Consider the following 24,472-nt stretch of genomic DNA (forward strand, 5'->3'; position numbering starts at 1 on the left):
CTAGTCGATTAAAGCCACAGTTTACTTCTACTCCTTGTTTCGTGTGAATTGATGGTCGCATCAATTGTTGGGGTCAGTACCATATTTATCAAGGAGCTAGAAGTGGTTTTCACTTCCAACTTTTTCGGGTAACCACTCTGCTTAGAGAGTTGTAACCATCCAATTTAAATCAGTATATCAGTTGGTTCCCAGTGCAGGGTTATTGCCTATCAGATGTTTAAACTTCACAGGTAATTCCCATGAAATCCTTGCTTGGGACATATAGCGGGGGTGTGGGGGTTGGGGGGGGGGGTGTTTGGGGGGGGGGGGGGAGGGGTCTCCCAGCACATCGTCTGAGGTCACTGTTGTGTATCAGTGCATCCTGCCCCCTTCTCATTAGGGAATGGAAGCTCATAGAAACCCTACAGTGCAGAGAGAGGCTATTTGGTTCATCAAGTCTGCACAGATATTCCAAAAGAGCACCCCATCTAGGCCCACACCCCTGCCCTAGCCCAGACCCTCACCTAACCTTTTGGACACTAAATGTAGATAAGTGCGAAGATAGTTTTTCTTCTTTTTATTTTAACAGCTTTGGCCGATAGAAATATAGAAGATGCTGATAGGGGCTTGACGGGGTGAATCCTGAGTGGATGTTTCACGCAGTGAGTAATTAGGATCTGGAATACGCTGCCTGAGTGTGTGCTGGAGGAAGGTTCAATTGGGTCTTTTAAGAGGGAATTGGATTATCATCTGAAAGGGGGAATGTGCAGACTCTGGGGAGGTCAGAGAATGGTATTCGGAAATAGTTCCTTCAGGAAGCAGGTGCAGGCACGATGGGTCAAATGGCCTCCTCCTGTGCTGGAACAATTCTTTGGTCCCTTTGAAGCCTCAGAGTTGCTGGAATGACATTGGAGTACCATAGGGAGGAGGGAGGAGTTATCAGAGATCTCAGTTCACAAACTGTGATTCTTGTAAATCCCTTCTGTTTTCATGTCTTTCAATTCTAATAATCAGTGCAGCTCCCAATCTAATTATGAAATAATAGTATGCACAATGAAGTTTTTCATATTTTAAGTTGTCCACAGTGTGGTGAGGACATTGAAATATCTCTAAGAGTGAGCAATACTGGGAGATAGAGCCAGATGGCACATGTGAATGTGAAAACTGATGCGTGACTAATCATTCCAGTTGAATGATCTTTTCCAAAGCCTGCCTCAGTTATAGCATGTAATACTTCATATCATCCAGAGTAGGCTAGCCAGGGTGCATGTGCCAAGATTCCATTCATCATATCTACAGGTACTGCCACATCTAACTGTGGCGGACCTTTTTCACAGGTTGACAAAGAAATAGATGTAGAACAATATAATCTGCCGCTCTTAACGTTTCCCACAACCTACCTGAGTTATGTTCTCAACACTGGCTTACGAAAAAAACAAAAGGAGCATCTGTCAGTGGAGCAAAACCTGCGAGTTGTTTTATCATCAGTTCCTACCTGCCTCAACAGACTCTGCTCACAGAGGCACATCTAGGTGAGACATTAACATTGTCAGTAAGATGCTGCTCACAGTATTTCCTTCATTTATGAACTTGCAGATTGAGAAATGCAGGGTAAAAATCTTTTAAACTATGCAAACTTTAAAAAAAACTGAGAACAATTGAAATCTTAAATAGGAAACTTTTTTAAAATTGTGTATATTTTCAATAAAAAATATTGTATTTTACATGCAAATAGTGATGATGCTTTCATTCTAAAATTCCAAAACTAATGAGAGTTGTATTCAATGGTGGTTGAGGCTTTTGCTTCAGGCAGCTCAATTGGAGAAAATAGGTGGTGTGCCTCAAAACCTTTTATGGCATAGAGGTGTGTCTGACAGAACAAAGGTTGGCAACCATTGTTATAGATCAATGGTACAGAAGTTCCAGCAGGAACAGATGGGATCAAGAATTCAAACTGGGCAGAGTCACTTTTCTGTGAGGCTGCTTGTATGTGGTAAAATGGCAGATTGGCATTGCAGAACAGCAAGGCAATGTAACTGGTTCTACCAGCTAGAGATTCACATCACCTGACATGCACATCGCCACAGTGTCTTTGCCTGTCTGGGTTCGCAAGATGGTTCCACCCATTAACTCTTAAAAGGAAGGTTGCAGGGTCCTTTGTCCCAGCAGATGAATGTACCCACTGATGTGTTATATGAGTTGGTTTAATGCTGACTGCAACTGGATGCAGTAAGACGAGAAACAGTCTTCCGACACAGGAGATGGTTCAACACTGTTTTATTGAACCTGCTGATTGCTGTACATAATCTGCTGTGGGTTGACACTGTATTAATCTATACTGATAACCTCTGTCTGGCTCAACCAGACTGGCTCTCTGTCACATGGAGACGGTGCTCACTGCACTGTGCACCCTGACTATCTCTGTAGCTGTATCCAGTGAGAAGAGGCAGAGTCTTGATGCCTCGTGTGTTTTATAGTGGTGGTGTCCCCTGCAGTGTCCTGTCTAGTGATTGGTTGTTCTGTGTCCTGTGTGTTCATTGGTTATTCTGTGTGTCAGTCACTGCCTATCTGTATCTCATATACATGAATGGATATTATGACATCTTGCCTTTTTGAAATACATTTTTTTTTTATGTGGCTGTATATACATGTCTGACAATGTACAAATGGTGAGTGAATGAACATATATACATGGGAAGGTGTCTCGCGTGCAGATACAGAGCAAACTGAACAAAATTTACAGGATTCAAGTCTATAGGTTTAGTCTTTGTGGTTGGCGACGGATTCTTGTCGACCACCTCAGAGGTGGAGGGGGGGACGCCGACGCCTGGACATGCGGAATCGCTGCCAGATCGGTGGCCTCGTGGTGTGAGATGTCCGGAGGAGGCATGATGACATGCGGAAAGGTGCGGTCAGGTGGTGGGCAGGCAACTTTGCGCAGTGCCCTCCTGTTGCGCCGTAGAATGGAGCCATCAGCCATTTGAACAATGAAAGACCTGGGGGCAGCCTGTCTTACGACAACAGCTGGGGCTGACCAGCCTCCCCCAGGCAACTGGATGCAAACAACATATTCTGGAGCCAGCGCAGGCAAATCAGTGGCATGAGCATCAAACATGATTTTCTGCTGGTCCCTAGATCGCTGCACTTTCTGCAGCACCGTGACGTGGTCAAGGTCTGAACATGGATGGCTGGAACAGTGGGCCGCAGGTTGCGGTTCAAGAGTAGCTGAGCCGGAGACAAACCAGTCAACAGCGGGGTTGCCCTGTATGCCAACAGCGCCAGGTGAAAATCAGATGCTGAGTCTGCAGCCTTGCAAAGCAGCCGCTTGACAATGTGGACCCCTTTCTCGGCCTTCCCGTTTGATTGCTGGTAATGGGGACTGGATGTGACATGCCTGAAGCGGTAGAATTGTGCAAAGTTGGACCACTCTTGGTTGTAGAAACATGGACCATTGTCACTCATCACTGTGAGTAGTATACCGTGCCTGGCAAACGTCTCCTTGCAGGCCTTGATGACTGACTTTGACGTGAGGTCCGACAGTTTCACCACTTCTGGGTAGCTGGAGAAGTAGTCGATTAAAAGCATGTAATCACGCCCATTTGTGTGAAAGGGGTCTATCCCCACCTTAGACCATGGAGAGGTCATGATCTCATACTGTTGCAGTGTTTCCTTGGGCAGGGATGGTTGGAATTTCTGGCATGTGGTGCAGTTGAGGACCATGTTGGCAATGTCCTGGCTGATGCCAGGCCAGTAAACTGCCTGCCGAGCTCTGCGTCGACATTTCTCAACCCCAAGATGACCCTCATGGATCTGTCTGAGCACTATGGCTTGCATGCTTTGGGGAATGGCGATTCTATCCAGTTTAAGTAGGATCCCCTCAACAACCGTTAACTCGTCCTTAACATTGAAGAAGTGGGAGCATTGCTCCTTTTGCCAGCCATGTGCGAGGTGTTGCATCATGCGCTGCAGTAGAGGATCTTTGGCCGTTTCTTCGCGTATTTGGACAACTTGTTCGTCAGTGGCTGGGAGGTTGCTGGCACACAACTGTACCTGTGCCTCAATGTGGTGAATGAAGACGCCCTGTTCACACGGCGTGGTGATGGATCGGGATAGGGCATCCGCGATTACCAGCTCCTTACCCGATGTGTAGACGAGTTCGAAGTCATAGCGGCGGAGACGAAGAAGAATTTGCTGAAGCCGAGGAATCATATCATTTAAATCCTTCTGGATTATGTGGACTAAGGGCCTGTGGTCTGTTTCCACCATGAACTTTGGCAGACCGTATACGTAGTCATGAAACTTGACTATTCCAGTCAGGAGACCCAAGCACTCATTTTCTGGGCATACCGTTGTTCGGTCGGAGTCATGGCCCTGGATGCATATGCCACTGGAGCCCAGGACGAGGAGTCGTCTTTCTGGAGGAGCACCGCATCAATGCCGTCCTGTCTTGCATCTATGGATATTTTGGTATCCTTGGTCGCATCAAAGAATGCCAGTACTGGGGCTGTGGTGAGCTTCGATTTCAGCTCAAGCCACTCCGCTTGATGCGCGGGAAGCCATTGGAACACTGGACTTTTTTTACGAGATGCTGGAGGGCTGTGGTGAGGGATGCCATGTTAGGAATGAATTTTCCTAGAAAATTTTCCATCCCAGGTAGGACCGCCTTTTTGCCCTCTGGTGTCTTCATGGCATTGATTGCCAGCACCTTGTCAGCATCAGGTTGCACACCCTGCTGTGAAATGTGGTCACCCAGAAACTTGATAGCGGACCGACCAAATGAGCATTTGGCCCTGTTTAGCTGGAGGCCATTCTCGTGGACCCTCTGAAAAACCTGTCTGAGCCGAGCTATATGATCCTCGGGCATCACGGACCAGATGACCACGTCATCCACATAGACTCGCACCCCCCTCGATGCCCTCCATTATTTGCTCCATTATTCGATGAAAGACTTCAGAAGCTGAAATGATACTGAAAGGCTTGCAGTTGTAACAATACCTGCCGAACGGAGTGTTAAATGTGCATAGCTTTCTACTGGACTTGTCCAGGTGTATCTGCCAGAAGCCACGTGAGGCGTCCAGCTTGGTGAAGAATTTGGCATGAGCCATCTCACAGGTTAATTCTTCCCGCTTCGGGATCGGGTAGTGCTCTCGCATTATGTTGTGATTCAGGTCTTTGGGATCGACGCAGACCATGGAGCTGATGCAGTCTGTTGGTTCCATGTCCTTTGAAATGATGCCCTGGTCTTGGAGCTCTCGCAGCTGCATTTTTAGACGATCCTTGAGAGCAGCCGGCACCCGGCATGGTGCATGGATGACTGGGGTGGAATTAGGTTTGAGTAGTATCTTGTAGCGATATGGGAGCGTGCCCATCCCATCAAACGCATTGTGATATTGTGTGAGGATGTCATCTATCTCAGCCTGTAGATTTGCATTGGGCGAGGCAGTCGCAGGTGCAGAGGACATGGCATGGACTCTCTGGACCAGAGCAGGGATGCCTTGTCAGGCTGGACAATCTTGAATCTTAACGTCACCTTGATTGCCTTGTGAGAGACACTTAACTGACACGATCCACTAGCAGCTATGGCATTACCATTGTAGTCAAGGAGCTGGCAGGCTGGTGGAAGAATTCTAGGTTGGTCTCGGATGCTGTCGAGGTCTGACTGGGATATGAGATTCGCAGACGCGCCAGTGTCCAATTTGAACCGGATGCGACACTGGTTGACCGTGATGACAGCACACTATTCGTCGTCAGGATCCACACTTAGGATTGAAAGGTGTTTTGCAGGAGCGGAGGAGACCAGCTCGAGTGTGGTGATGATGCCCACTCGATATGGAGACTCGAGGCAGTCAGCACGGGGTCCGTTGGGCTTTCGGGATCAGAATCCTGCATGCCTTGTTGTACGCAGCGGACACGTCTGCGCTGCAGCTGGGATTGTTGGCTATTGATCAGTGGAGCGGACCTGCATAAGGCCGCATAATACCCAGGCTTTCCACATTGTAGACATCACCTTCCTTTGGCTGGACATTGCCGCTTTAAATGGGCAGAGCCACAATTTTGACACGTCATGACGCTGACATCAGCGCGTTCCGTGCGCCTTCGTGCATATGCAGTGCGGTCGACCGACGCTCGCATATGCGCAGTAGCATTTTTGGCCTCATCATCCTCCCGGTTGGTGTGCATGCATAGGAACCCGGGAAAAGCGCGCCAAACGGCCACTCTCCGCGATGCTCAGGCCTTGCATTCTTGCGACGGCCTGCACCCTTTCTGCCTCGTGGGAGGCCAGTTTTGCATTTTCTGCCGCCATGATGCGGGAGTATCGATTGCTGGCAAGTTCATGGACAATGCACGTTTCGATGGCAATGGAGAGAGTCATCCGTTTGAATGGACCCCAAAAACGATCGGATCCCAGATCATGGAATCAGCAGTCGAGGCATAATTACATGACTGCGCTAGGATGAGATGGGTCAAAAAGGACTGAAAAGGTTCATCCTTACCCTGAAGCCTCTGTTGGAAGATGTACCATTCAAAGCTCTCATTCACCTCGACTTCGCAGTGGCTGTCGAATTTCAGCAGAACTGTCTTGAACTTCGTCTTGTCTTCGCCATCGGCAAACGTGAGCGAGTTAAAGATGTGAATGGAGTGATCCCCTGCAGTTGACAGGAACAGCGTGATCTTCTTAGCATCTGATGCTGCCTCGAGGTCGGAGGCTTCGATTTACAGGAGGAACTTCTGTTTGAAGACCTTCCAGTTGGCGCCGAGGTTACCGGAGATCCGGAGGGGGCTGGATCTTTTCCATGCCACTGGATGGTTGCTTGCTGGTCGTTGCAGATTCACTCGAGGTAGGTTTGTTAGAATTAATAGTTTCCTGGTACCATGATGTGTTATATGAGTTGGTTGAACACTGACTGCAACTGGATGCAGTAAGACGGGAAACAGGCTTCCGACACAGGAGATGGTTCAACACGGTTTTATTGAACCTGCTGGTTGCTGTACATAATCTGCTGTGGGTCGACACTCTATTAATCTAAACTGATAACCTCTGTCTGGCTTGACCAGACTGGCTCTCTGTCACATGGAGACAGTGCTCACTGCACTGTGCACCCTGACTATCTCTGTAGCTGTATCCAGTGAGAAGTGGTAGAGTCTTGATGCCTCGTGTGTTTCATAGTGATGGTGTCCCCTGCAGTGTCCTGTCTGGTGATTGGTTGTTCTGTGTCCTGTGTGTTTATTGGTTATTCTGTGCATCAGTCACTGCCTATCTGTATCTCATTATATACATGAGTGGATATTATGACACCCACTTGGCCAGCATTGGTTATAAAATGCAGATGACTCTTGTATAGTTTTCTTTGAATTTGGTCTCTGCAAACCACAGAGAGTCATTTGAGTCTTTTCAGAGTTAATGAGGTGCAAGATTCTACGATATTGCCATGGTAGCTCTTGATGTTTGAGGTTCACAGGCAGGCATAGCTTCAGCCATTTTAAAAGTCTTGTAAAATTTCATTAATAGCCATGAGGATATCTCTATATATATTTTATAAAAATATCCAGTGTGAGATCTTAGTCCCTCATAATATCTTAACCATTTTTATTCTTAAGTGTAATCAAGGTTTGAAGTTAGCATTTTTAGATGAATTAGTATATCTTGTATTTACACTTTGCAGTATTCAAAGCAATAATGCAATATAATCCAAGATATATACTTGAAATAAATAAAGGATTAGAGGAATCATTAAACATGGTGTGGTCTCATTCTATAAACCTCATGAATCCTATAAATTTTGTAGAATTCTTAATTTTAAGATTTTAAGTACTGATGGGGGAAACCCTAGGAGAGATGGCTCTGTTATAATATATGGCACATGTTCTTCCTGTGATCCTTTTATTTAGTTTGAAAACTTCTAAATTAAAGACTATCTATCTTAAGATCCAATTGCTAACTAGCATAGCTGATATTTTAGAATTTCTTTTTAGTTGAGGCTTTAATCTAACAATAAGTTCAAAAGGCAGATTGACCCTTTCTGGGGGCTAAAGATAACACAGCTCGAAAAAGTTAACTGTTAACAATATTACATTGCGATAATCATATTTTAACACTAAAATTCATTCCATATTATCGGGATTGACACAGTGAATGCAACTATTAATGCTAAATTCCATATGAAATAATTTAAAATACACCTGTCACCTAATGTATTAGATGAATTAATTTTTCATCAAAAAAGCACCTGTGATGTGCTCACAATGTAACTTCTTCATTCTTCACCAAAAGCAGTATTATAAATTGGATAAACAAAGAAAAATGGCCAGCATAATTATAACTCAAATTAACCAGAACTAATCTTAAATTATTTCTAATATATCAAGGTAGCAGAATTATCAAAACCAATGGTATCACTGTGAAAGCCTCTTCTAACCTGAAAACCACTCAGATCAAATAGTGTCACGAGGCCATCTACTGTTAACTTCAGACCTTACATCATATTTAATTTGTCAACAAAATACATTAAACAAGTACCTCCATTACTGCATATTCATTCTTACCTGCAATCATAAGTAGGACAATCGAAATATGGATAATAATGAGCCACATTTTCAAGATTGTGGAAGACCAAATGTATGACTAAGAGTGTGGGGGTACTGTCTGGTGGTTCTGACAAATCCCAAATTTCTTTACCCGTCAGTCTGGCCTCAATAAAAGTCGAGATGGATTTGCAGGTACTGCATTAGTTATTTTATTTAGCTTGCAAGCTTTACTCAGTTCACAGTAGCACAAAGCACATCTTGCTTCGTACACTTCTGGAATCAAGTGAGTCTGTAGAACAAAGAAGTCTCTACTGATACATTCAAATGGCATCAAGTTTCACATACACGATTCCCATAGGTCATCCTATACCCCTCGTGACCTATCCATACACTCTAATTGGCTCACTTCCAATCCCTTCCTCTGGCCCCTATTACCCAGCATCCTTTTCTCCTCCTTTGGTGGACACACCTCTTCCTTTGCTTTGCCATGCGATCTGAAATCCTTTGTCTGTGAACTCACCAGGATTAGACTGGCCTATCTCTACATTACATTAACTAATATCTCTAAAGTAACTATTTTATATCACATTCGTCAGTTCCGCTAACCCTGGTATCAATCTTGTGAATCTCTGCTGCACTCCCTCTATGGCAAATATATCCTTTCTTCGATAGGGAGACCGAAACTTCATTCAATACTCGAGGTGAGGTCTTGCCAAGACCCTGTATAAGTGTAGTAAGACGCCTCTACTTCTGAACTCAAATCATCTTGCAATGAAGGCCAATATCATGATCAATGGGGGTCTAAGCACTGTTCCCTGCGGTTCCCCACTAGTCACTGCCTGACATTCGGTAAAAGGTCCATTTATTCCCACTTTGTTTCTTGTCTCTCAACCAACCTCGATCCATACCAATATATTACCCCCTACCCCACGTGCTTTAATTTTGTCCATTAAGCTCTTCTGAGGGACCTTATCAAAAGCTTTCTGAAAGTCTAAATATACCACATCCACTGGTTCTCCCTTATCTATTCTACGAGTTACATCCTCAGAAAACTCCAGTTAAGCATGATTTGCCTTTTATAAACCCATGCTGGCTTTGTCTAATCCCATTAATGCTGTCTAGATGTTCTGTTATCATGTCTTTATAATAAATTCTAGATTTTCCCCACTATTGATGTCAGAATAACTGGTCTGTAATTCTACCCTTTTCTTTTTATCTCCCTCTCTTTTTAAATAGTGGGATTACATTTGTCACCCTCAAATCTGTAGGAACTGCTCAAGAGTCTATAGAATTTTGGAAGAAACCAACAATACATCCAATATTTCCAGGGTCACTTTCTTTAATTTTCTGGGGTGTAGATTATCAGGCCCTGGTGATATGTCAGCCTTGAATTCCATTAATTTCCCCAGCACCATTTTCTTATGAATACTGATTTCCACCCTTTCACTAAACCCTTGGTTCCCTTTTATTTCTGGGAGGTTATTTGTGCCCTCTTTTGTGAAGACACAACCAAAGTATATGTTCAATTCTTCTGCCATTTCTTAGTTCTACATTATAATTTCCAATGTTTCTGACAATAAGTGACCTACATTTATCGTTACTAACCTTTTCCCCTTTTATGGTCACTTTCTAAGTTTGCAGCAATTTTACTCTAATTTCCCCCCTTGAACAATTTTTTGTCATCTTTTGCTGAATTCTAACTGTAACCAATCCTCAAGCTTGCTGCTTTTTCTGGCAATTTTATATGTCTCCTCTTTGGATTTAATATTATCTTCACTTTCTTTTGTAAGCCATGGTTGAGCCACCTTTCCTCTTTTATTTTATTGCCAGACAGGAATAAATATTTGTTGTAATTCATGCACGCGTTCTTTAAATATCAAACATTGCCTATCCACAGTCAACCCCTTTTGTAAGGTTCCCCAAACTATCCTTGCCAATTCGCACCTCATACCCTCATTGTTCCCTTTCTTTAGATTCAGACCCCTCATTTTGGATTTGACTACTTTACTTTCCATCTTAATGAAGAATTCTATAATATTATGGTTGCTTTTTCCCAAGGGACCCTGCACAACAAGATTGCCAAATAATCCTTTCGTGTTGCACAGCACCAGTCTGGAATAGCCTGTTCTCTGGTTGGTTCCTCAATGTATTGCAAGAGTGCTTTCTGTTTATTTCCTTTGCTCCCTTGTTCTTTTCTTTTATTATTTTTGGTCTGTGCACCCATATTCAGAATGTACCTTTAAACAGAGGACTCAAACTGAAGCAGCCTGCTTGTCAGGATATTGTATTCCTAGGTTTTGTATTTTGGAGAGGAGAAACAGACTCACCAGTACCAAGTGAATCTTAGGAACTAGCTTTGGAGGAAGTTGGTTCAATTGTTTGGCTGGAAACCTGTGGGTAAGCCAGGCACAGTGTTCTGCCTGCCAACAGTCAGTGATTGGTTCCTGTGTGATGCTTTCTGAAAGAGCTTGGCAGAAGTGTTTTTATTATGGAAGTGAAAGGGTCACGATCTCTCTCTCGCTGCTGAAGTAAAGAACTGCTTTATTGTTCTAAAACCAGTGAATGCCTGGCACATCTTTGTTGTAATGAACTAATCTTGAATCTACAGAGAAAGTAGACAATCATGCCAGAAAAAAAAACATCTCAAGCCTAGAAGGAAGTATTACCGGAATGAAAGCTCCATCTCCAGAAAGACATTAACTGGAAGCCATCCTAGTGCATCAAATGTTTTCTATCCTTTTAGTTCAATTTACATTTTCTTTACCTCTGTATTGTTTTTCTGTGTGTGTGTACGAAGAGTGGGGGAGTTAGAAACTGGGGGGGGGGGGGGGGGGGAGTTGGGAAAGGGGTATTAGATAGTCAGTTACCTTTTTCTGTCAGCTTAATTATAACACTGTACATAATATAAGGTGACTTGTGTTACAAACCTGGTGACTGCAGTTTACTTGGGCTCAGCCAAAGACCTCAGGTATTTTAAAATAACATCTAATTTCACTTGTGTTGCAACTCCAAGTCAAGTGGATCTGGAATTGACCGCGCACTAGCCCAGGCTGTTGTCATAGATTATCATAGAATTTACAGTGCAGAAGGAGGCCATTCGGCCCATCGAGTCTGCACCGGCTCTTGGAAAGAGCACCCTACCCAAGGTCAACACTTACACCCTATCCCAGTAACCCCACCCAACACGAAGTGCAATTTTGGACACTAAGGGCAATTTATCATGGCCAATCCACCTAACCTGCACACGTTTGGACTGTGGGAGGAAACCGGAGCACCCGGAGGAAACCCACGCACACACGGGGAGGATGTGCAGACTCCGCACAGACAGTGACCCAAGCCGGAATCGAACCTGGGACCCTGGAGCTGTGAAGCAATTGTGTTATCTACAATGCTACCGTGTTGTGATAATATTGGTCGAAAAATCCATCACGTACATACATCAGGAACTCATCGTCCACCATACCATTGCTAGTTTGGTTTGTACAATCTGTGTGTAAATTTAAGTCATCCATAATAGTTGTACTCTTATTGCATGCATCTCTGATTTCTTGTTTAATACGTTCCCTTGAATCTCCACTACTGTTTGGGGGTATATAGACAGCTTCTGCCTCTTGGTGTTCCTGACATATAGAGATTCCACATCGTAATTTTTCTGAACCAATATCTATTCTCACTATTGCGTTGCTTTCCTTCTTTTCCAGCAGTACTATCCCACCTCCTTTCCCTTTTTATCTGTCCTTCCTAAATAATGAATACCCCTGGATGTTCAGTTCCCACACTTGGTAACCTTGCAGTCATGTCTCTGTAACTGCAACTATATCATGACCATTTATATCTATTTGCGTTGTTAATTCATCTATCCTATTGTGAATGCTTAGTGTGTTAAGACGTAAAGCCTTTAGACTGGCCTTAAGCCTGGTTAACCATATTAGCTTTGATTTGCATTCTGGCCCCATTTGTTTTTCGCCCTTGCTTTTTCTGCCTTCCTCTTGCTCATCTTGCTTTCCAGAAGGGGAGAGAGGGGGGGGGAGAAGAGAGGAAAGAGAGAAAGTGGGCATGCTGCTCCATTGGCCACTCATGTGCAGCCCAAACTATGTATTCCAGAGATATGGAAACACACAATGTTGCCTGTGCATACCCCAAACATATGGAGCTGGTGGTATCCTGGGGCGGGATTCCCTCCTACCCGGCGGGGGGTTCCGGCATAATGGAGTGGCGGGAACCACTCCGGCGTTGGGCCGCCCCAAAGGTGCGGAGGTCTCCACACCTTTAGGGGCCAGGCGGAAGAAAAAGAGTGCCCCCACGGCACCGGCCCGCCCGCGGATCAGTGGGCCCCGATCGCGGGCCAGGCCACCGTGGGGGCACCCCCCGGCGCCAGATTGCCCCGCGCCCCCCCCCCCCCCAGGACCCCAGAGCCTGCCCGCGCCGCCTTGTCCCACCGTTCAAAAGGTGGTTTAATCAACGCTGGCGGGACAGGCATTCCAGCAGCGGGACTTCTGCCCATCGCAGGCCAGAGAATCGGTGGGCCCGCCGACTGGCGCGGCGCGATTTCCGCCCCCACCGACCGGCGCGGCGCGATTCCCGCCCCTGCCGAATCTCTGGTGGCGGGGACTTTGTGACACGGCGGGGGCAGGATTCTCGCCAGCCCCTGGCGATTCTCCGACCCGGCGTGGGGTCGGAGAATCCCGCCCCTGATGTCCCACAACTGGTGGATGTGACACAAGGATACAAAATTTGGATGGCACAGGTCCTGAAAATGCTTAATTGTCTACATTTGTGAAAAGAAGCATGAAATAGCAAATTGGGTACTTTAATAATGTTGGTTTTGATTCAGAGAGGGGACATGTAGATGTATTTGATGAGAGAGGGGACATGTAAATTTCAATAGGTGGCAAGTCCACCATGTTCCCATCCCCACGGCATGTCCCCCATCATAAAATGTAAAGGGTTTGAAAATACCGTCAAGTGTTTTAGAGGTGTTTTGGTGTATTTGGCAGACAATGTTACCACATCCTCACAAGGATGGCAGGGAATTGGGTGACCAATGCACACAAAGTCTGCAAAAGGTATGCGGGCAGCAATACCAATGCTTCTGGCCTGTAACAAGACAGGAGTTGGAGCAGAGACTGCAAAGAGCACATGTTCCATGCCATGCCCTTTGCCAAATTGGGGCTGAAATCCTCTATGCTCCTTGACAGACGCTTCCCAGGTACCTTGGTGTACATGTCTATTCAGTGCTCTTCATATGTTGCCCTAATGAGGTGCTAATCTAAGACCTTGCAACCTATCTGTTGCCTCACCATCTGGTGAGCTGGCGAATAACCCGCCCTTTCACCCTGGTTTCAGTCCACTTTTACCTGGTGACTCATCATCTGATCCAAACTCTGTATTAGCCTTCAGTGTAAGTGCAGTGCCAGTAACTACGTTGATGACTGTGATTCTCAATTCAAGTGATGGGAGCTCTTCATCGGCGCTGTGCTGTTGCTTCCTTTCTTTCTCCTTAGGCCCCTGTGGCTGGGCAGCTCGTAGTTCTTGGGCCTCTGAAAGAATTGGAACTCAAGAGGAGGGATTTTGTTGTGAGGTATGGAGGGGCATGTGGGGAAAGAAGCAAGGTCAACGGTCACACCATCTTCACTTTGCTCATCATGCCAGACAGCAAAAGTCAGGAAGAGACCATCATCCTCAATGTGATATCAGATGCTGAGGGACCCCGGTCACAGTCATATGTAAGATGCTGAGTGCTATCACCTCTGTCGGACTCAGGAGATGCAGGTTTCCTTGTTCACCACTAGCTTTGCTCTGGTCCCATCTATTGGGTGCCACCTTGTTCTACAAAAAAGGGTGTCATAATATACACACAAGTATATGATGGTGCAGAGACAGACACTGACTGAAAGACCAATCAACACACAGAACACAGCAGCCAATCACCAGGACACGGCCACTATATAGCCAGAGGGCACTAGTTTTCTCCCTCATTCGGGATGCAGCCTCTCAGACAGCCAGAACCTGTGATCAGTAACACGAACATCTACCATGTGCTAGCAGTATAGTCTGGTCAGGTTAGCCTCAGGTCTCCAGTCAACCTAACATTGCGTCAACCCACAGTGCAAGTATGTTTAACAGCTCATAGCTAAATAAAATAGAGTTGTACTTCTACAAGTGTTGGTAGCCTGTCTCTCTCACTGTTCTGGTAAACGCAGTCCTCGCAGACCCAGCCTATCCAACACATCATGGTACCAGTACGTGATGTTAGAGTTTGATGGACCTACCCTGAAATAATCTGCCTTCGACCAGCGATCAGCCATCTGGTAGAATGGATAGCGTCTGCCCTCGTCTGCCCCTCCGCATCACCGGCAACCTCGGTGCGAACTGGAAGATTTTTAAACAAAAGATTCAACTGTACCTCGAAGCTACCGACCTGGAAGCTGCCTCAGACGCCAGAACGATTGCTCTCTTTCCACGGCCGAGGACCACGCCATCCGTATTTTCAACTCCCTCACATTCGCTGAAGGTGAGGACAAGTCCAAGTTCAAGACAGTCCTGCTCAAATTCGACAGCCACTGTGACATCAAAGTCAACGAAAGTTTTGAACGCTTCATCTTTCAACAGCGTCTGCAGGGTAAGGATTAACATTTTCAATATTTCCTCACCCAACTTCGCATCCTCGTGCAATCCTGCAATTACGGCTCCACCTCCGATTCAATGATCTGCAACCAGATCGTTTTTGGTGTGCACTCGGACCCCCTACGCCAGCAGCTCCTCAAAATTAAACAGCTCACCCTCGCTATAGCCATTGAAACCTGCGTTCTGCATGAGCACGCCACTAACCGATACTCGCACATTCAAGCGGCAGAGGCGGTGCGGCAAGGCCCCCATGAAGCAGAGCGGGTGCAGGCTGGAAAACAGCTCCAGGGCCTAAGCCTGGATGAGGGCGGCCACTTCGCGCGCTTTTCTCGGGCTCCCACACATGCGCGCAACGACCGAGGGGACGGCGAGGCCGAAGACCGAACTGCGCAGGCGCGCACTTCGTACGACCACACCGCGCACGCACGGTGGTGCACTGAGCGTTCTGTAGTCACGACGTACGACAACTGTGGCTCCTCCCACTTAAAGCAGCAATGTCCCGTGAAATCTCGACGCTGTCTCCAGTATGGCAAGCTTGGCCACTATGCAGCCCTGTGCAGGTCTGCTCAAGCACCTGCCTCCCGTCGTTCCCACCAGCAGCGCAGGGAAGTCCGAACCGTACAACAACCAGTCACCGATTCCGACATGGTTCCAGACCCTGACACCGAGGATCTCAAATCCCCATTCCAGGTGGGCATCATTACCAAGCACAAGGTGATTCAAAAGAAAAAGGCCAAGTGCTTCCCAGTGATGAGCATTGATCCGGACGATGAGTGAGTGGTGTGCCACCCTCGCGGTCAACAAATCTCGCATCCGATTCAGGCTGGACACCGGCGCTTCAGCCAACCTCATTGTGCGGTCTGACCTGGACAGCCTCCACGTTAAGCCGACCATCCTTCCATCTGCCTGCCAGCTTCTCGGCTACAATGGCAATGCAATTGCTGCCAGCGGCTCATGCCAGCTTGTGGTGTTGCATCGTTCCTTAAAGGCCACCCTGCCCTTTGAGATTGTAGGGGCCACTAAAGCTTCCCTGCTCGGTGCTCAGGTGTGCAAGATCCTAAACCTCGTCCAAAGGGTTCACTCCATGTCATCCGCTGAGGCTTCAGCATCACCAGACGCCGACTTTCAAATACAACTGAAGAACATCATCACTCGATACCACAGCGTTTTTGAGGGCATGGGCACACTCCCATACACATACAAAATTCTTTTAAAACCAAATGCCACGCCTGTGGTTCATGCACCTCGCCGGGTACCGGCACCCCTCAAGGACCGCCTCAAGCAGCAGCTGCAGGGCCTCCGGGACCAGGGCATCATATCTAAAGTAACAGAACCAACAGACTGGGTCAGCTCCATGGTGTGTGTTAAGAAACCATCCGGAGAACTACACATCTGCATCGACCCCAAAGATCTGAACCGTAACATCATGAGGGAACACTACCCTGTCCCAAAGCGCGAAGAACTCACCTCCGAGATGGCTCGGCCAAATTTTTCACAAAGCTGGATGCATCCAAGGGGTTCTGGCAGATAGAACTTGATGCATCCAGTCTGAAGCTCTGCACCTTTAACACCCCATTTGGCCGGTTTTGTTACAACCGGATGCCGTTTGGCATCATCTCAGCCTCAAAGGTGTTCCACCAAGTAATGGAGCAGATGATAGAGGGCATCGAAGGAGTGCGGGTATATGTAGACAACATCATCGTCTGGTCTACCACCCCGCAGGAACACATTGATCGCCTCCAACGCGTCTTCCGGAGAATCCATGAGCATGGCCTCCGCCTCAGCAGAGCCAAATGGTCCTTTGGTCAAACAGAACTAAAATTCCTCGGTGACCACCTATCACAGTTTGGTGTGCAGCCGGATGCAGACAAGGTGTCAGCAATCAATGCCATGAAGACACCGGAGGACAAGAAGGCGGTCCTCCGCTTCCTGGGCATGGTCAACTTCCTGGGGAAGTTCATCCCCAACCTCGCATCCCACATCACGGCTCCCCGCAATCTGGTGAAGAAGACAACCGAATTCCAATGGCTCCCCGCCCATGAGCAAGAGTGGCGTGAACTCGGGCGAAACTCACCAAGGCCCCGGTATTGGCATTCTTCAACCCTGCCAAGTTTTATCAAGGAACAGGAGGAGAGAGACCGACAGTGCATTAGGGCTTCCATCCCGGGATCCTCAAATTCCCCCAAGACTCCCCACCCTTACCATGACTGTCCTGCCTTCTCTCAGAGTGCCAACTAGTGAGCCAGTTGTGCTGGGAAACCTTGCTTTGCACACTCACCCCCGGTCACATCAGGAGCCCCTAGACCACAGACTTCTGCGGGACTATTAGGGAGGACCTGATCAGCTGCCCGCCGCTCTTCCACACATTTACCCTTTGGTCACAAGAAGATCCACAGTGGTGAAACCCTGCTCTATACTGTTCGATGGTTGGCAGCTGCCTCTACGGTGCTGATGCCCCGAGAGTACAGGGACACTGTTCAGGCATCAAGATTTTCTGGACATGCAGTTCACTAATCAACCTCTGAGACATGAGCATCTGAGACTTCGAGATGGCACTTGAGAGTTGAAGGGCTTGAAGTTCTCTCACAACTAACACGTTTAATTACTCATTTGAAATAGCCTTCATTTGTGAAGCTAGAACCTGCTCACAGTCAAAGGGGTGAAATTGACTTTCAAGAGAGAAGCTGCAGTCTGGCTCAGTCCTGGGAGAGTTTGGTAGGACAGACAAGCTGCAGCTGTGATTACCCCTGTTATGGTCTCCACAATATTTAAATATGGTTTGAAGGCCCCACAGACACAAAACCCCTCACTTGCCCCGGCCCAGGGGCAACCCCCAGGCTGGAATGCTCCAGCCCCCTGACCAAGCCCAACCCACTTGAAGGGTGCCCCCCCCCCTCCCTCAGTCACCTTTGCACCAGCTTCACGATTTTGAAAACTAAACTATGCCCGCGTGACTTCCCATTCAGGAGTCAGGTAATTCCTGGGAGATTGCTGCATTCAACTTCAATCTCGTTGATGAAATTGAAATGAATGAAAATTAAGGTTAATGATATTCTTGCCGTTTTGGGGTGAGATCTGGAAGTTGCCACCGCTAGTGGACTGATTGAATCGCAAAATGGTTCACAACCAGCGTGAATCTTGATTTTGCCTTCTTCCGTTAATCACCCAGCGCACCCTGATCTGCACAGGCATAATTTGGTCGCTGAATCGCGCCCATATGTTGCTCTTGCATTATTGTCTTATACTAAATAAATGGGTATAATACCTAATTTCTATAGATCACTCTTCAAACTGGCAATTCAATTCAGATCAATAATCCCTTGAATAAAATAGAAACAGTTAAGTTAAAGATAATCAAGGCAATTTTGAGCCCTCGTTAGCTGTGAGTGTAAACAGCGACGCGGGTCCAAAACATTGGGAAAGTCAGAAAACAAGACTGAGTCAAGGAACCAACTTCTGCTTGAGGGTGCAAGCCTTTTCCCTCTGGGTTGGTGACTTCCTGCATGGTCTGGTAAAGATAGGTAGGCAGAAGAGAGAGATATGAATGTGCTTACGTTGGGACCTTCAAACCTGTCAGCTGAGGGGAGGCAGATGAATAAGATGCCAGCCCACCAAGGTAGAGTCTCAAGAGGATGCCTGTTAATTTATTCAACAATTGGCCCCCCTAAGCCCATCACCTGTGAGATGTCCATGCTCCACTTGGACCTCTACCCATTGCATCTGGAGTCCTTATTCACCCCTTCCACCAAATGATCCCTTTGAACCCCTTGTTTGTGAGCTTTTCATGCAGCCTTGTCAATCTTCCCTCTGCTTTCCATTGATCATCTTCTTCATTCACCGCTTTGCCCATTTGCCTCCCATCATGAGCCCTCACCCTCCCAGCCCTTGCACAGCCCTCCTTCTACACTGCCCCCTTGTCTTCATTTGTGCATAATTAATAAGCTTCCAGGCACTGAATCTTACATGGGATCCCGCTATTCTGGTCAGTGGGACAGGCACATCCAGAGCCGCTGCCACCGTGTTTAGTCTCAAAATAGGAGAATTCCGCCCAAATGAGCTCAAGACGTATAATTTTCTGACTTTTGTTCCATACTATCCTGGATTGCTTTACTATCTGAAAGTTTGTGAATGCAACTGAACGCTGGAAAAACATCAACAAAATCCCCAATTCTAACCTTAGGATGGAGGGAAGGTCATTGTTAGAGCACTATCCTGAGGAAGTCCTGCAGAAATGTCCTGGGATTGGGATGATTGACCTCTACAATCAACTTGCTTTGTCTTACGTATAACTCCAGCCAGTGAACAATTTTCTCCCGACACCCACTCACTTCAATTTTACTAGGGCTCCTCGTTGCCACACTTGGTCAATTGCTGCCTTGATATAGAGAGCAGTCACTCTCACCACTCCAACCGCACTCATGAAATTCAGCTGAGCTGAGCGGTCCAGGAGGAACACAAACTGAGAATCAATGAGCAACTTGTTACTGAGTAAGTGCTGCTTTATAGCACTGTCACTGACAACTTCCATTATTGTACCGCTGTTTGAGCGTAGGCTGATGGGGTGTTAATTTACTGATTTGAATTTGTCCTGCTTTTTGTGAACTGAATGCATCTGGCAATATTTTGCTTTGTTGGGTAGATGCCAGTGTTGTACTGTAATGGAACAGCTTGGTTTGATGCGCAGCTGGTTCTGGAGCACAAGTCGTTTGCAGTACAGCCAAGATGTTGTCAAGGTCAGGTATACATACTTTGTTGTGTACAGTGTGCTCAGCCATTCCTTGATATCATGAGGAGGGCTCAGTGAGACATGAACAAGGATTATTCATTCGGCACTTCTGGCAGAAGAGGTTGTAAATGCTTCAACCTTGTCTTAGGCATTTATCTGCTGGATCCTGCCATCTTTGAGCGTGGGGATCGTTATAGGACCTTATCCCAATAGTTGTTGAATTGCTCATACAACTCACAACTGGATGTTGCTCAGCTTTAATCTGCTTGACTGGTTGGGGGATTGTTTAGCTTTATCTAGGCCCTGTTATGTTCTTGTCAGATGGCCTGATTTATTACAAGAACACTTGTAGCTAAAGCTATAAATGATTTATTAACAGTAACCGTGGGTAAACTAGATACAAGACAACAGATGAATAATAGTAAAAGCATGCACAAGCAATCTCTTCAGCTTCCTTGAGCCAGTCTGAGGTCAACTAACTTTAACATTCACATATATACTAGTGAGACTCCTAGTGGTCAGTCAGTGAATTACAACACAACCATGAGGTTACATGTATTCCATGGTGGAATACAATTCTCCCACTGATGGTGGCTCATTGCACCTCACTGATGCCTACTTTTGAGCTGAGAGATCTGTTCTGAATCTATCCCATTTAGCACAGTGGCAGTGCCATGTAACAGGCCAGAGGGTTTCTTAAGTGAGAAGCCAAGACTTTGGGCAATCTTCAGCAAACACGTTACACCCAGCACATAGCTGGGCGCAACGGCCAAATCTCGCTTTGCACCAGGCCGATCGCGAGTCACTCTACTCGCTACGCCCGGCATGATCTGGATCACACCCTGCCATTTGGCTCATTTAAATATCCGGAAGCCATTTTCACCCAGCGCACCTACGAGGCCTCAACCGGGTGCCATGTAGCACTGGTTTCCACAATCGTGGACCCGGCGTGATGGCATTTCGGGGATATTGCAGGCCATTAAGAGCCCTCCAGGTGGTCGGGGTCAGGGCAGGGCTGTGCCACCACTGGCAACCTTAGAAGTGCCAACCATTGCCAGGGACACTGCTGGGCTGCCAGTGCCAGGGTACCCATGTGCCAGGTTGGCACTGCCAGAGGTCAGGGTCTGTGGGGCCATGCCCATGAAAGGTTGGATTTGAGGGGGCCAAAGAAAGGTTGGGGGAATGAAGGGTGGGGGGGGGGGGTTCCTGAAAGTGGTGGGTCCTGAAACGTGGGCGGTGTAGAGATCGGAGCAGCCATTCAAAATGGCACCCTGATCTGTGAGGAGTCACTCCTGCTGGAGAGCTCATCTCCCCAGTGCAGGAAATCTGTTAAGTATGGCCTTGACAGGGAGAAACTCCTGAGGCCCAAAGAAACAACTAAGTACCTTTGAATAGCGGTGTCAATTTTGGCACTGCAGCCACCGAGTAAAACTCTGCCAAACCCGCCTGAAACTGGACATGGAAATGTTTAGGGTGAATTGCTCCTCTTGTCTCTACAAGGACTATCTTTTAGTTACTCTTACCAATACTGCCATGGATATATGCATCTGCGACAGCAGAGACAGATGAGGATGAGGTCATGCAGCTTTTCCCCCTGTGGTAGTGTTGACACGCTGGCGGATATGCCCTTCAGGATTCTGCCAGCTCTGGCAGTAATAGTGATATTGAGCCAGTCCTGGTGATAGACATTGAAGTCACCAACCCAGAATACATTTGTGTCCCTGCTACCCTCAGTGCTTCTTCTAAGTGATGTTAAAAGTAAGGAAGTATTGATTCATCAGCTGAGGGAGGGCAGTGGGTGACAATGTCCATGACTGGCCTGGAATCATGAAACTTCAGAGGGTTTGGGGCCTGTATTGAAGGCTTCCAGGGCCACTTTGTCTTGACTGTATACCACTGTTCTTTGACCTATGGTGGGTTTGTGGTGCTGGTGGGGCACCTAGGGGATGGTGATATCTTGCAGATCAATTAGTTTGTGACCTGTGGCCTTGAATGTGGGTATATAGGACACATTTTTTGTTTTCCAAATCAAGCAAGGTTCGATGATAAAGGATAAGTGATTAACTTTGTGCCTAGAATGGTGAGGAAGGGGTGGAGAAAGGGAGGTGGAAAGCAGAGGATAGTTTATGCAAGCCCAAGGGGGGATGATTAAAGAGAGAATGAAGAGGGAGATGGTGGAAGATGAAGGAAGACAGGAGTGGAAGAGTAGGAAGAGAAAGAGAGTAGGAAGGAGGGAAGAGGATTAAAAGCAATTTGGTGAGGAAGATGAGTGTTTCAAGAGAGGGTACTTTGTTCTGGAAAATCATCTTGTGAGCAAGGACTGCACTCAGTGCCAATGATTTAAAAGTTAAGCCAATCTGGGTGGGTTGGAGTGATGAGGAAGAGAAATTTGAATCAGCAGGGATGAGGATGGGCTTGATATTTAATTCACAATTTTCTATTCATTGTATAAAGTTGGAGGTTCCATGATTCCAGCTCAGCTAAGAGGGCCTACGTCATGAGGGAGGTGGAAGTATCAGATGGGAATTTTTCTCTACTATTATTGCAGATTATTTGGCCTCTTTATCATTTAGCCATTCTGAAGTATGCATTTTTCCCAACTGTTTCCTCAGTATAGGAATTTGCACTCTATATGTTAGGGACATGTAAATATGATAGTGATAAAAAGTTTGGAGAGCTGTAGAATTAAGGGTTAACATCAGAAGCATACATGATGCTGATGTAACAATGATGGCAAATCATGTGCTGAGAAGGGAGAGGGGTCTGGAAGGAGGAGAAAGCATTTGGGAGAATAAACAATCCCCAAAACCTCCATCTCGGAATCATAGAATTCCGACAGTGCAGAAGGAGGCCATTCAGCCCATCGAGTCTACATGGATCCTCTGAAAGAGCACCCTACCTTGGTCCAATTCCCCACCCTGGGGCAATTTAGCGTAGCCAATCCACCCAACCTGCACATCTTTGGACTGTGGGAGGAAATCGGAGCACCCGGAGGAAACCCACGCAGACAAGGGAAGAATGTGCCAACTCCACACAGTCACCCAACGTCGGAATTGAACCTGGGTTTCTGGTGCTGTGAGGCAGCAGTACTACTGCTCCAATTACACAATGAAACACGAAAGCAGTGAGAAAGAGACCCAACAAACTTTCAACAGAAGGTACAGGACTGGCAAAGAAAGAGCTGCTTGAACGAAGGACAAAAGAAGAACAAAAATTAAGACTCACCAAAGCTTCGTAACATTGCGGGAACAACACATGCACGCTGTGAGGCAGGGACCAGGGAGCATTGAGCACAGACCCAAAGTAGCAAGCAGCAGCATAGAAGCAGGCACAATTCCATGGATCAGCAGAAGCATTGAATCCACACCATCACTCCCAGAACCATTTCACAGTGCAGAAGGCTTGCAACAGGCCCAGAATTACGAAAACTGGAGCAAGAATCGCAAGGTGCAGAACTGTTTCAGGATTACACAACAAAGATCAACAAGAGCAGATCAGTACTACATTATGCAGGAGGATCTCTTGAATGAAAGCAAGGCGAGGTGGTCTATGAGAATTCAACCTCTGATGATGAAGTCCTCCAAGCTTTCGACCCTTAATTCAGTGCCTCTTGGAATTTAATAATAGCGAATGTTAAATTTAATATTTTACTGTGCATAGTTTGGTTCAGGAAATACACCAGCCAGATTCCTTAAGTCAATAGGAGTTAGTTTTAATACTACAACTCACTCAGGTAAATATGCTGAAATTATTAACAAAGGGTTTAAAGTGCACAAATATGTCCAACTACCCAGTCATGCAAAAACAACATACACGCAACCCCCCAAGCATGCAAAAAAGTAAAACACTGCAGAGTATCAGATATTAAAAACTTGGCTTGGTAACAAGTGACATCAAGAAAATAAAATTAATAGAGTGTTCAGTTGCCTGTTCACAGCTGAAGGGTCTTGGTCCACAGGACTTGCTTGTTCTTGGGGTTACTTATCAGAGAGAGTGGGTCTGATTGATTCAAGATCCTCCTTTAAGAACTCTTGGTTTGCAGCAATGAAGTTTTCTTGTGGGATTTTCAAATCACAAATAGCTCAGCTTTGGTGAGAGGGATTTCAGAAGAAAGAGAGATTAACAGAGTGTTCAGTTGTTTGTTCACAATTGAAGGGTCTTGGTCGACAGGAGCTGCTGGTTCTTGAGGTTCTCATTAGAGACAGTGGGGCTGATTCAAGATCCTCCTTTGAGAATTCTTGGTTTGCAGCAATGAAGTCTTCTTGTGGGTTTTTCAAATCACAAATAGCCCAGCTTTGGTGAGATTTCAGAAGAAAGAGCGATGAGGTAAGGCTGTTGCCCCTGTGACAATCTCTTTGTGAGTATACCAAAATCCAACACCATTTTTACATCTAAAAGTTGGATCACACACCCTCTGTCTCTGAAAAAGCAGCTTCTATCTTTCACAAATGCAACTTAGTAGTCGTTGTAAGCCAGTGTCCTAAGCTGAGCAAAAAGTGTCCTTTTCAAAAAAAGTTCAATACGTATGTATGTACAGCCATTATAATAAACATTATAAACCTATATAAGTTCAGCCAATGATGTTATAAATTAACATTTTATGTAACACCTCTT

At 46.4% G+C, this 24,472-nt stretch overlaps 1 long non-coding RNA gene across 1 annotated transcript in view; it reads right to left on the reverse strand.

Moving 5' to 3' along the window:
• LOC140391419 (uncharacterized) overlaps window positions 1–23,368 on the reverse strand; it is a 64,037-nt gene extending 40,669 nt beyond the window's left edge. The window contains exon 1 of the long non-coding RNA XR_011935058.1: window positions 23,084–23,368. This is a non-coding gene — a long non-coding RNA (uncharacterized lncRNA). The remainder of the gene's footprint in view (window positions 1–23,083) is intronic.
• Between the last annotated feature and the right edge of the window lie 1,104 nt (window positions 23,369–24,472).

Source organism: Scyliorhinus torazame, chromosome 15 (genome assembly GCF_047496885.1).
Source record: "Scyliorhinus torazame isolate Kashiwa2021f chromosome 15, sScyTor2.1, whole genome shotgun sequence".
In the NCBI taxonomy this organism is placed as follows: Eukaryota; Metazoa; Chordata; class Chondrichthyes; order Carcharhiniformes; family Scyliorhinidae; genus Scyliorhinus; species Scyliorhinus torazame.